Consider the following 14140-nt stretch of genomic DNA (forward strand, 5'->3'; position numbering starts at 1 on the left):
AATCACATGAGCCTGTTTCAAACTCAAATTATCCCCACAGATCATTAGATCATGCCAAGCAGCTCGATTCAGCTCGAGGTGATCGAATGAGAGTCAGAAGTTTTGTGAAATTGATGAGCGTAGTTCTCACCGCCTGTCTTGGCAAAAAAGTACATTTTTTGAGGTAATAAATGGGATCTCTGCTGGCTAACCACATCCCTGCCTTATTAGATGGGCCTGGACAGTCAGCAGGATGTGGAGCGGCTGTCTTGATGACCTCACTGTCGACAGTATTGCTGTTGATTGGATGCCTGCATACTGTAGTGCACTGGCAGTGTGTGGAAATCTCTTTTCCTTCTCCTTGACCCCCCCCCACATAAAGTTTTCCACTTGTTTATTTTTACTAGTGAAACCCGGAGAAACTGTCACACTTCAAAAGGAAAATGAGAACCTAAGCCACAATATATACACAATTAACAACAGAAACACAATTGAATAATTTTGTTTTCCTTTGCTGTCATTGAGTTTATTATGTCAATATAATAAATCATTATTTACAAAATATATATGTATTTATATATGTAACTGACGTTAATTGTATTAGCATGTCGCATGATGATCCATTCATAATTCATTTTTAATTCAATATTATTATTTATTATTTATTATTTATTTATAGCCCACAAATATTAGATTAATCCTGAAGGGATTAGGTATAACAATTACATATTTGAAAATCAAATCCTTTTTTTTTTTTTAACATTAAGTGCTGCTGTAAATATGTTGGCTGAAAATAAACATAGTCTAACAACTATTTACATTTTTTCTCTCAGTCAATGCCTGGACCAACTTGAAAAGAACCTGAGTATAGAGGTTGGATTGAGAATGAGAAATGGAAAATGTAATGAAGTGAAGGTGATGTCGGCAAACCCGAAACACGGGAGAAAAGAACAAACTGCGAAAGAAGAAGACGGGCCAAAAATAAGCAGAAGTAATGAGAAACTTGAAACAAAAAAAAAAAGAGAGAGAGAGAGATCAAGGTGACATGGATTAATTTTTCAATAAAATGTCTCTCCATGAGAGTGTGAAGTGAGAGTGTAGCCTGATGTAAGTAACTTTAATGTGACTTCTCTTTTGTGACCACAGCAAGCCTAAATAAATCTCGGCAATCTCTTCAAAGTGCTTTGCTCACACGGTCCCTGAACTCATCTTTATGTTGCAAGTGCAACTAAGAAGAAGGGAAAAACTGGACTCAAAGTGAGTGTCAAAATGTCTGCGAATAAGGCTTTTGGGGAGAAAAATGGGAGCGACTATTAATTTATATATAGGTGATTCAATTAGAAATAAATACACTCTGAGTTAAAAGTGTGCAGTTCTCTGAGCTTTAAAAACCAATGTGTTACGAGAACAGATTAGAAATGTGCTTTAGGTCCTCATGGATGAATGTCTGTTCCTAAGAACACACTTCCGCAGGCTAAAGAACATGCATTTTCCTTTAAATAATTAATGTTTGGAATGGTTTTTTACTAATTCCAACCTTCTTTTCTGTTTTCATGATATGTTCCATGATTGGTTTTGTATCTCCTGCGAAATTCTGTGGGATTTTGGTCGTAAAGCCTTCTCCTTATCATTGACAAGGAAACATGCACGCCTACATGCTGGAAAGCGTTCTTGGATCTGCTGCACAGTCATAAAGACATTCGTGGTCCTCTGCCTACCAGCTCATTTGACAGCTTTGGCAGGCCAACTACCTTTCATATTTCTCTGGGAGTTTTTTTTTTTTTCTGGTCTTATTATGATGGGAAACTTGAATTGCACCATCTTTTTCTCTATGTGCATCTATTTCTCTAAGTTCACCTCAAGGAAAATACAATGAGAAAAAAGAATAAAAAAATACAAACAGAATGAAATTGTAAATGCCACAGAAATTTTATAAACAAAAACATTTTATCGCTGCGCTGTTCCTTAATTCGCTGCATTCTTCTCTTATTAATTAGGGAAATAGTGCATTTACTTTTGCAATTGTCTATTTCACCTTCCGTATTCAAAATGTAACATTTCTTCTTCCAGCTGAGTTTGTCTGTCAAGCAGTTAATCATCAATTCTCATGTTCGTTCAGATAATTACAAAATTATTGGTTCCAAATCATTGGCACCAGTGCTCCTGCAGTCTTACTACAGATACAATTATTCATCTCATAGGAGCTACAGTTTTTATGTCTACCTTTGTTCCATTTTAGTTTTTTGTTACATAACCCATCATTTCGCATTTATGTCATGTTATCTTAAAAAGGTATTCTTCCATCCTCGAAGATTGGTATCGGTTTCAATCCTAATGCTGGGGTTGACCAGAGGCCGGGGGAGTTTGAGGGTTGTGCGCTGTATGTTAGCGGTTCCTGGGACTGTGCTCTTCTGGACTGAGGCTTCTCATGTGGTTCCTGGGATCCGCTGCAGCCACTCTTTTTTGAGGGTCATCACCCGGAGTGTTCAGGGACTACATCAACTTTAACCCTCCACATCTGTTCCACCTGTTCCTTCATCCCTTGGTTCTTGTCAACCTTCTGGCGTTCTTTCTTTCTGATGCTGCTGCCAGGTGGTACTGCTACATCTATCACTGTTGCCCTCTTCCATTGTTAGTCAACCGCCACAATGTCCGGCTGGCGACCCAGTGGCTGTTTGTCAGCCTGGAAGGTCAAGTCTCAAAGGATATTTGCCCTGTTGTTCTCAAATACCTTCAGGGGGATGTCCGACCGGGATTTGAGTATGTTTGAGTTAATACTGGATACAGATGATTCTTTACACTATCCCAGCCACTTGCTTGTGTCTCTCCATGTACGCTGATCCTGCCTGCGTCTTACAGCCTGTTATTATGTGCTGGACCATCTCTGGGGTATTTGTAGTCTGTTCTACCATGGTTGACCCTCTATGGCCCCTGTGCTCAGTGCCTGTTTCTGTGCTGCCCCTGTGTTATCTGGACGTTTCCTCTTGGACAGTGGCTCTAGCGCTCATCAGTCCTCAGCCTCCCTCTTTTCGCGTGGCGTATAGCCTCAGAATGCTGGACTTGAGGTGAAACCCTTCATCATGTATGGTGAGGAGCTTTCTGGTTTTGATGTCTGTGGCTTCTATAATTATTAGACATGCCATTTAACAATGTCCAATGTTTCTCTTTGGAGCGATGACCTTTCTATGCTGAACAATACTTACAGTGAATGTGTTTTTGTTCATGTATTGATTAAATAGCTTAAATAATTACATAGTTATTAATTGATTAATGAAGCTCCGTTCTGCACTCAAAATGCAAATCCCTTTCAATTTTACCTCTAATCTGACCCTCACGAAATCGTATCTGGTAGCGATAGCACACTGCTTCCTAATCCTGCTCCTCAATCAGCACTGTCTTGCATGACTTCGATGTCTCCATGCTCCAGCACATCTTATCCATTATTGGGCCTATGCAGATGCTTGATGACAACTCCTTGAGAGCGTTTCAGTCCTTGAGGAGCACTGGAACAGAGGGTTTCTTTAGCAGACCATGGCGAGAAACTAATTCCCATCTGTACACATATCTTGCCAAAACAAGCAAATATACTCCTTTTAATTCATTCCCCCCCAAAAAAATTCAACAGCCTATGAAACAAAAGGATATGTGTGTCTGACAACTGTAACATCCAGTAAAACTGGCTGCGGCATGCTCAATATTGGCACGGTGCCTTTCCTGGCAGTCATGAGTCTCTGAGAAAACAATATGACGAGACATATCAGGAAAAGCTCAGGTGTAACTAATAACATTAACGCTGGCTCCCTTCCCCTTAGATTTGCCAATAAGGCATGCCAGTGAGTAAGCGCTCACAATACCAGACACTTTAGTGACTCCTGAATGCAACTATAATTAATACAAATAGTCATACCGGTGGTTCAGTTAACTCGCCTACAAAGTGAAAGGTGATTTATCAGGCCAGAAAACATTATCAGTTTGTATTAACTAACTTAATCAATGTGTTGCCTTGGCTTTCACATTGTTGTGAAAGATATTTATATCTGCCAGCAAAACACAAATAATTTTATAATAAAATACAACCAACAGTGAAACATTCATTTAAGATGTGTATAGGATGTGCTTGGGTGAGAGAGGTTTTTCAACACAGAGAGAAATTGATTGTTAATTTACAGTATGTATTTCCCATTGTGGTGTCTGAGAAAATACCACGTTGAAGACAATAGTGGTAGAGCTACTACTTCTCCAATGAAACATGCTGTAATTGAAATAAATGCCTCAATAAAATAAATGCAACAAGGAAAATCAAATGCTGTTCAATAGGTGTTGGTGTAAATCCACAAGTGCAATAAGTCAGGAAGTTGTAGCAATATTTAGTTTGGCTAAACAGAACTCTTCCATTTGCTTATGATATATAACAATACGGCATGAGTCAAAACTATTCACTGGGCCGGGTCTTTTTGTTTTTTAATGACTTCTGCCAATAGTTTTATTTATCTATATATTTTGGCAGACTTGTAAAAAAAGAGCGGCCATTACACCTAAAATATCAACAACAGGGTTAATGACAATCTGATTTTTGCTAATTCTTTTTTCCAGATGTTTGATCATCCGAACATCAAAACTGTCCTAAGATCGTCTTTCTTTTCTCTTTTTCTTTGTTGTACAATCTGGTGATCAACCCCAGACCTAGAGGGTGGGTGTCCCGCATATTTTTTACGTCTCCACCCAATGAGGAAGCCCTCACTGTAATCAGATGTGTCACAGCAGAAAGACAGCTAAAACATGCAGGACAGGAGCTCTCCAGGACCAGGGCTGAAGAGAACGTACAGTTAGATCAAAACATGACCTGGAAATGTCAGTAACACTTTGTTGTTTTCTTCCTTAGGGCCAGTGTTACAAGTTTGATGTGGAAAGTTTATCACATTTAATAGAGGCCTTCTGTGGCAATGCAGACATGCTTGTTCAAAATAAGATCGGATCCATTTTTTTAACATTCATGGATTTAGTGTCAACACACAAATATACGAATAAGTGGTCACAAACAGATGATATAAAGGCTGTCTTCATCACACAGAATTACACAGAGAATTGGACACACACACACACACACACACACACACACACACACACACACACACACACACACACACACACACACACACACACACACACACACACACACACACACACACACACACACACACACACAATGCATTACAGTTCTCGCCATCAACCATAACACATTGCTGCAAGAACAGTTCTGCCCTGGCAGAGTCTATAACTGTCACTATTAAGTGCGCAATTTTGGCCATCTCACAAGAAAGATGGGAAATCATTGCAATAGTCTATCTTTCATTGAGGCTTAAAATCTTTGCTCAGTGAGACGGGTTTGCAGACTGCTGTTTTTACTGTTGTGCAATCCCAGAGAGTCTAAGATCATATTCTAAAAGTGTCAAAAATTTTATTTATCCCACCAACACATAGTGAGACTGCTTCTGTGAGCTGCTGCCACCAGCAACCAATAGAAATACAAGAGGAAATTACATGTGGGAATTTGCACATGTGTGCAGCATGGTGACCCACGTACCCATGTGCATTTTTTTCCAAGAGGCAACACTCTCTATTTGAACATAAACACTGAAGATGCAGTATGTAACCAGCAGAATGTGACCCTCTAAAATTACAAAAATTGCCTCCAAACATTTTGGGAACAGAAGGAAACCTTGGAAAGTAGTAGTGTGAGGATTGTAAGTTACTGTGACATCTTACCTACAAATGTTAAGAGTTCATGCTGCAGTGAGTTGAGACGCTGAGAAGAGAGGATGGAGGAGAGTTTGTGGTAACTTCAGACAGCTAAGTTTGCTTGTTTAGTTGAGGTCAGAGCTATGCTGCAGATCCAAACACTGACTGTACATTACAGAAGGGCAAACCGGTTCATTAGAATATTACACTTGTAATGTGAAAAGCAGATTTCATATCTTTGGAATTCAGTGGTTGAAGATATTTGTTAAAAGCTGCAAAATATGTAAGCTGACATAACGATTCGCTGTATGAAGTTCATGCATATTTACCATAAACCGTGAAGTTGAAGGAATCTAAAAACAAGCGCTAAGTGGTAGCTTTTCCTGGGAAATTACATCTGGAATAATGAGATAACTGTGGGGTCACAGTAACTCTGAACTATGAATACAGAAACCTGATTTGGCCACCGAGAAAATGTGGAAAAAAAGTCCATCTGAGTGATCAGAGTTGATCATCTGTCATCAATAAGTGAGGTCACAGAGACATGACCTTTGATCCGTGGCTGCCAAAATGTGACTAATCCAGCATGAAGCACATGATCAATTGATGCGAATACTGAGAATTTCGATGAGGAATTTCTTGAGGCGTCCCATTCATAAAAATATGACACATACTAGGTCACAGTGATCTTGCCATTGGCTGAAATTATTTAATCTTTAAGTGAGAGTGCGCAAACGCTGAAAACTTATAACCCCCCCCAAGGAAGATGAATGGAAGATATTACATGTTTGAAAACAAGGTAGTCGTCATATGCAGCTATGGCATGTGTGCCGGTATGAAATCACAGAGAGGTCTTCTGCTTTGACTCCCCTCAACTTAAAGAGGACTTGCTGTATATTGCTTGTGTCTTTCATTTGCACTGTACGTGCACTGAGAGAGAAGGTAGAATATTTCATTCCCAAAAGAAGCACACTGGAATTGACTTATGGTAATCAACGACCTTCGGTGTCAATCGTTCCAGAGATTATTTGCATATTCCCAAAATAGCACTAGAAGTAGGAAAATCAACATCTGCACTTCTGTGAAGTTCTCCTTGCTTTGCTTTGCTCACATTTATCACAGCATAGCTATACAAATCATTATGCATGTAGTACAAATCCCTGTGACTCGATGCAGTACGTTGATTAGCATGAGCAAATTGCCTTAGTTATGATTGTTAACGTTAGATATTTGTTGTCTCTGTTTAAGCAGCAATATAAACAAGATTATGATCAAATGACCTCAGTTTAACGACAAAAAAAAGCCTTGACATGTGTTTTTGAGTGTGGGCCTTTTGAAAATGTCCACGAGCATTAATATTTTACTTTTGCACGTCACATTTTTTTTAGGCTTAAAATCAGAAATTATGAAAATGAAGTCTCTGCATACTTATTGTCCACTTCCATAATCATTTATTATTAAAAATGGATCCCCTCTCACTCCTGAAAGTTTCATCTTGCTGCTGACTTCAATTTGATGGACCATATTAAGAAAAGATCATATCAGCCCGAATGCATACGCTCTTATCAGATGTCAGGCCCTCATATGCCTGATAGAAAATCCAATCCTGAATAATGTCAAGGCCATAGTTATATAAGAGTTTTTGCAAAGCACTAGAGCAATGGGGGAAAAAAAATGAAAAAAGTGAATCCACAAGTGAAGTGGAGAAAAAAATAGACAAAGGGGAATGAAAGTCGCTGATGTTGCAAATCTCTGGATAACTCCAAACCCTTTTTCCAGCAGCTGCTTAGGTCAGACACGTTTTCTTTCTCTTAGAAGACAAGAGACAAACATAATCTGCACTTACAAGGAAGGTTGGTCTTTTATTAATGTCACAGCATAATTGGTTTCTGAAACATTTCACGGCCTTAATTAACTAAATGAGCCTAAAGGAATCGGTGAGGGGCAGGGAACGGGAGGAAGAAGGGGAAAGAGAGAGCGAGAGCAAGGACTAATACAGTTGATAGAGATCAGATACCTTATCTTTTCAGTTCACAAGTCTGCTATTCATTCTGAGCCCTCCTCTCCACTCCTCACCCATCCTCTCAATAGGTTTACTTCTCTCTACTCAAATTAATCTGTTTCACATTCACAGGACGGCTCCAACACATGCTGGGTAAAACTGAAGTTGATTATGGGGTGAGTTTGCAATGGCATCAAACATTTCAAATACTCCACGTGTGCCGTGTATGATCATTCTAAATACGATAAGTCTCAGTATGATACTGCACCCGAAGACAGGTGGGAAATGGTATTGGCATTTAACTGAGCCCCGTTGGCAAGTGCAATTTTTCTTTTCCTCTATTTTTGTGACCTTAATAAACCATGGACAACCTTGTCACGATGCAACAGTAAGGACCACTAGCTATACCAAAATCAAAGCTGAAAAGTGTTTAATGAGATGTGGAAGGCAGGAAAGGAATGTTTTAAATATACAGAGTGAGGTTTGCAGCTCATAGGTTGTTTGTCCTGATAACAAACATGTATCAACCTAAGTTCTGGGTGCCAGTTTGATATTCCCTGGTCCCATATTCATCAAAAGGTCAAAAGAAAACAAATCTACTGCACTTTCAACATATCAATTAATGGACGGACAAACCAGATTTAGCCCAAAAAACAATGTCTAAATCAAGTTTGGTGTTTGGTGGGCAGACATGTATCAGACAAACCAAAAAACAAATATAGACATATGAGTAGACGCCTCACAGACGACCTCCAGTCCCTTCACTTTTATTAAGCAGGGGGGTCCTCACATGATTAAAAGTCATTTAATTCAAATCACTTGTTTTTTTTTTTTATTTACATGGTTTGGTTTTGTGACTGCCACTGTGCTGTGGCAGGAATTTGCTGTTCCATAATATTTTAACTGCCACAATATAACAAGTTCAGCGACATGGTTGAAAATGTTAAGTGGCGAGTAACATTTGCAAATCCACCTGCCAAAGTGATCGGTGAATATAAAAGGTTATGTTGAGTGCTGGTTCTGTGATTGGTACACAATGAAACACTTTTTTTTTTTTTTTAAAAACAGGATACTTTAGGAGTAATCGCCCTAAAAATCAATTTATCTCAACAGCAGGGTACACTTGGGCCACAATGAAAAGATTGCTCAACTATCTGAGGATTTATTTGATATAACTACCACGACTGTAGCAATGTTGTATTGTTCCAATATATGTGCGTTATTTTTTCTGTATGTGGTGCTGCTATGAGATCAATGTTGTATTTTTTCTAATGTTTCTGTTTGAGTTGGATAAAGGAAATACATCAAATAAACAAAGAATCCAACCAAGGCTTTGTACTGCCAGAATGACTGACATTATTGTTCAGCCATTTCTATTTATCTCATTACATGAATGGTTGCGTTCATCCATGGGATTAATGCTTTTATGTTATATACTGTACGTTGTACAGTACAGATAATGAATATGTTATTTAGAGAATGTTGTCCATTCATAAAATAGTGCTGACATTTCTGTTGGCTTCTTGTTTGCACATAAACATCTTTGAAAGCTGTACACAGATTATGTCTTGGTGGAACAACATTACTTTCAGGTTACTTGCAATGCTACAGCAACCAAGTTGAATTATGTTTTTGTGTGAAGCTTATTGTAAGGTTTTTTTCTATAAATGTGAATAGAAACCATTTTACTATCTTTCCAAACATGTCTAAATTAATGAATATGAAAGTCGTGGCCTCACACAGATGCTGTTGTAGTTCATGGTATCACAGTCGATAAGGTCAGAAACGGCCTTGGAGTGCTGGATCAGTCTCTAAAACTGGGTGTTTTGTGAGTGTGGCACAAACCAAATGAGTAGATTTTTTAGTTTTGTTTTAAATCAATTATAAAAGTCAAAATCCAAAGCATTCAGGGTGTACACACCTTTCTGATTGTTAAAGGATGCAGGGTGTTATAAAAACTACATATCAGTCCTTGTAAGCGTGTTTTTGACCAATGTGCTGTGGTTCCTGGAGCTCTTGAAGGTAATTCATTTTCTTGAAGGGACATAAATATATATGTGATTTTCTCATGAGGAATACATGCAGTAATTTCTAAACAATGACCGGGGGAATGGCCACAATCTTCAATATGTCATGAAGTACATGGGTGATGGGGGATGTGCCAGGCACTCCCCGTCTTTAGCCTTTGCTTGCAGGGTGATATACTGCAAACCGAGGCCTTTCTTTGACACAGCAGCTGCTTTTAACTTCCCATTTAGTCGGTGTTGGTTGCATGGTTGGACAGGCATGTGCACAAACGTGGCCGTATTCAGAAAGCAAAAAAGCAAAAGGGGGAAACAATAAAGACAGACTGTTTCTTCCTGACGGGTAAGTATCCAAGGCAGAGACCAAGGTTGCAAAAAAGTGGGACGTGAGGTTTATATCTGGTGTGCAGGTGCAACCACTTACAGTAAAAACTAAAAGGAGGTTACGCAACAGCTCTTAAGGAACAAGAAAAGAGATTAAATACGGTCCTATCTTCCATCATTGAGTTAAGGAAATATGTTTTTTGGCAGTTTGTTTTTTTGTCTGGCTCAATGTAAAGTCAAAGATTTTTTATATTTACAGTTTTTATTTCTTTATTTTTTTTAAGATAAATTTATATTTAAAAAAAAAAAGTCCAATCATGTATGTGAAGTGACATTTTTAGTCATTGCCTGGTTGCACTTTATAGCTGCAAAGAGAAGACGGACCAGGGAAATTAAAAACAAAAACTGCATTTTTAGAGCGTGATTAAAAAGAAGAACAACTGCTTGAACCAGAGACCTGCACAGAACATTTAAATATGCAAAGGGGCTGTGATAATAAAGAGCTGCTCATTAACTCTACCTCCTTCCTTGCTTTCCGTCCTTTGATTTCTTTTACGTTTTACTTCCGTACTTTCTTCCTCTCATCATTCCCCTTTATGTAGTTTTCTAAGACATGACTTTGCATACTTAAATCACTTTATTCCACTCACTTCACTTTCTCCTGCCAAGAGGAGCAACTAAAGCCTGTTTCATCTCAGTTGCTTCCTGTTAAATGCTAATGACTGATCATATTAGCCATATCCTTTATCATCTCAAGTGCCACAGTGGCTCCAAACTCAGCCAGTCCCATCGCTTGGTAATTAATGAGTGTTTCTTAAACGATCACATGCCCATGCTCTACTGACTGATGGAATGTTTGGGGAATTTCTTGCTGGGTCACCATGGTTACTGGGCGCCTCATTAGTGATGGAAAGTTCTCCACGTAACGAGGGGTCGGCGTGGTGGTGCGTATCCTAGCAGGTGTGGCAGAGGCGCCGTGAGACGTCCAATCAAATTGAAATGAGTTGGCTGAGCAACATCAGATTTGAATGACGACATCCCTCATTCACTCTTCTTTCCCAAAGCTCAAGCAGAGTGGAAGGAAAAACTACATGGCGGTAGGTCAACAAAAAAACGTTCTGGTTCTTCAAGATTATTATCTCCACCTGCCCAACTTTTCAGTATTGGTGATTGGAGTGTCAGCTACTGTTAGATTAGAAATAACAAGCATTTGCTGTACTGCTTGGAAACATATTTGGTTTTAAATTGAATCGTTCACTTGCCATTGCTTGATCTACCTCAAGTACTCAAGTATATATTAGTAGAGTCCCCAGTGAAGCAATTCCACTTCGGGATGGCAGAGGAATCTTCATACATGCTTCTATGATATGTATTTAATTATGCTTGTGTTTAGTATTTCAAAAACTGAGGAAAATTCCCTGCAAACCTACAAGTATATATTTTAAATCCAAATTGTCCAGAATCATCTCCAGTACCTAGTACTACAGACGTAATATGGAAGATGAATATATGGATGAACAATTTAAAAAAAACTGAGGCAAAACAACACTTTAGGTACTTATTTCAAAGTCAATCCTCATGAAATTCAAATTGTGCACAAATAGACCAAAACCTTGGAACCAGATTTACAGAGCAAATCCCAAGTTGAGAGCCTGATGGAACCAATACACTCTACTTTGCCTCAAAATGAAATACAGAGACATTCACTTGAAGTAGGTAACAGATTGACAGCTCTATTTTCTCATATATTTAACCAGGGTGCCCAGATCTTGCAGGACCTCTTTTTAGAACTGGGTATCACATTTCATCTACATGATTATAAAACCATGACATTCAGAATAATTTTTAAAGCATATAAGGGAAGAGCACTACTAATCTCTCAGTATGCGCCTAAATGACCGAATCAAATATCGGTGGTTGTTATACTGTAGAAACAGATATGTTATTGCCCTGAATATCTATAAGCGAGATACCATTCCAGCTCAAGGCCTTTTTTTTTTTACCAAAGTATAACTACAACTGTTAACTAAAACAGTTCTATAATGTCGGTCCTTAACTATCAGAATGGCTTTTCCTTCTTCAATAACAAGAAAGGTGGAGACAAGAATATAGAAAGCTTATGGCATCGTTCTAAACTAAAATGTCCAAAAGTAGGTATACAAGTAAAATCCTGGTCTCTCTCATCCATCACATGCTTCATTTATTTCCTTCCTTGAGCTGCTGCTGCTCTTTTGTCACTACCCCAGCCTTTATCATGCTCTCCTGCAAAATCCAAAGCAGACTCTTCTGCTCTTTCTAGCCCTCAGCATTTGAGATTTTGCTGTGAGGGCATTTTCTGTGTTTGTGGTGGCTGTTCGTCCATAAGCTGGATTTATGGTAGCAAATCGAAGGCTTTCTTTAGCTTTTCTTCGGCTTGTCCTTACTCACAACTAATGTGTACCTGAGAGAGCGTGTCTCTGTGTGTGTGTGTGCACGCATGCACTATTTGCTCCAGGATTTTACTTCTAGTTAGAGGCTGAAGGTGATGCCTCCTAATCCATGATGACTGGCTGCATGCTGGCTACATCCAAAAATGGACAGGTAACCTTTTGCCCTCATGCTGCAGTAGTCGTCAGCTTTATCCCCCACACACGCCCCCCCCCCTTTTCCTGTTTCTCCTGCCACCATGTCCAAGAAGACACACTTACTTTCTTCTCACAGCTTCCTGCCAAATCTCCTCTGCGCAGCCTTCAAAACCTTCCACTGAATACATAATGCATACTGTACTTACTGTATTGTTTTAGCTGCACATTGCATTACCCACAACAGTATGCTTTCATAACAGAGTCTTTGTTTTAGTTTTGAACTCAGGTTATGCAGGTTTAAACACATAAAAATATATTTTATTCACTTTAGTTTCTCAAACTTGCACATAAAATTAAGAAATACACTCAATAGATAAAGGATATTGCTTCTGTCTGCTCTTTTTAAAGTCAGAGAAACTTGAAATAAGTTCAAGATTATGCAAAATTATCTGATTCAGTTTGACGTTTTTACCTAATAATACTTTTCCATTTTCAAAGATACTGTATTAGTCAGTTCCTTGAACTTTAACTCGAACCCTTTGAGAGATTGCCGCTTTCACAATCATATTTGATAATGGACACATTACTCACGAGCATAAAAAAAATGTAATGGACGCGCTCGTCTTCTCAATATTACAGCGATATTTTCCTCAGAGAGTTAGCCAAGCGATCTCACATTTTAAAATATGCATAGATTTGGAGGATAGGAAGGGTTGCCTTTCGCGTTCATGTTTCACATACTCAATGCAAAAATATTAATTCAAATCCAAATGCCCTCATTATTCCAGCCATGAACTCATACTCCCCTCACACTATACCTTTCAATATGACTATCACCTACCTTAACTTCTTCACCCCACCACCTCTCCCACACACTATTTTCTTATTAAAACTAAAACAATGTGATATGTCCGCCTATGATGGTAATGTCTTGTCCCAGGTTATTCCAGCTGGGGAGCCTGACGACTCATTTCGATGTGGAGTGTGGGGCTAATGGGAAAGTGACCACGGCTGGTGAAAGAAAGAGACCTTTTCAATTACTTTGGAGGTGAGAGGAAGACCCAGCCCGTTAGATATGATTGGCAATAGCACCGTAATAATCAAGAAGCTGGCAAAACAGAATAATTCCAGTGTCATATTCTGGAATTATTAGCATAAATACCAAGGGTTAAGAGGTGAAGCTGGGGGGACTAAATCACCAACTCGGGAAGAATCTGCACGATAGTTGTCAGCAGGTTTGAAAAAGTTATTTTTTGACCTAATATTAAAAAAATAATTATATAGCTGTCTGCCATTTATTTATCCATGCTTCTCACTTCTGAGCCTGTTTAATTTACTGATGTATTGCAAAAGTATCTTCTCAACAAAGTACTTTTTGTCTTTAATGTAATATGCTCAACAATTGTGCAAGGTGCTTCTTTTTCAGGTTGTTGCTTTCTCATTTTGGAACAAATTTACTCCGTTGGACCGACGTGGGTGGTAAGTCAATGTTGCGAATTACTATATGG

This window comes from Lipophrys pholis, assembly GCF_963383615.2.
Source record: "Lipophrys pholis genome assembly, chromosome: 20".
Lineage (NCBI taxonomy): Eukaryota > Metazoa > Chordata > Actinopteri > Blenniiformes > Blenniidae > Lipophrys > Lipophrys pholis.